The 405-nt window shown below is 36.3% G+C and overlaps 1 protein-coding gene across 1 annotated transcript in view; it reads left to right on the forward strand.

Moving 5' to 3' along the window:
* LOC119581950 (G-protein coupled receptor moody-like) overlaps positions 1–405 on the forward strand; it is a gene marked incomplete in the record, with an annotated part of 84922 nt that overhangs the window by 71763 nt on the left and 12754 nt on the right.

The following is a 405-nucleotide window of genomic DNA, read 5'->3' on the forward strand; positions in this document are numbered from 1 at the left end:
TACTATTATTCATATGATCATTTCATTACTTCTACGAATAGATATCCGTATAGCGAGAACCGATATGGATTACACTCATATCCGCATTCTATACCGAGATGACTATTATACGTAACAAATTCATAAACGTGCACAGTAATGACTCGATACCAGACGACATAGATAAAAATGAATGCCTAATGAATTAGACGACGCAATGGCCGAGAGAGTAGGCTGAAGGGGCAACTACAAAAAAAAAATCCGGATTTAACTGGCGCACTATCATCATACATACGCACGTACCAAGTACATAGTCTGACGGTCTGAAACACTTCTGAGGGTTTGATATAGTGAAGGGTTTCTTTTTTTGTTTGGTTATTGTTCAAGATATATTCATTTGACAAGATTTCATTTTGCCTTTACTTT

This window comes from Penaeus monodon, chromosome 15, assembly GCF_015228065.2.
Source record: "Penaeus monodon isolate SGIC_2016 chromosome 15, NSTDA_Pmon_1, whole genome shotgun sequence".
NCBI classification, from domain to species: domain Eukaryota; kingdom Metazoa; phylum Arthropoda; class Malacostraca; order Decapoda; family Penaeidae; genus Penaeus; species Penaeus monodon.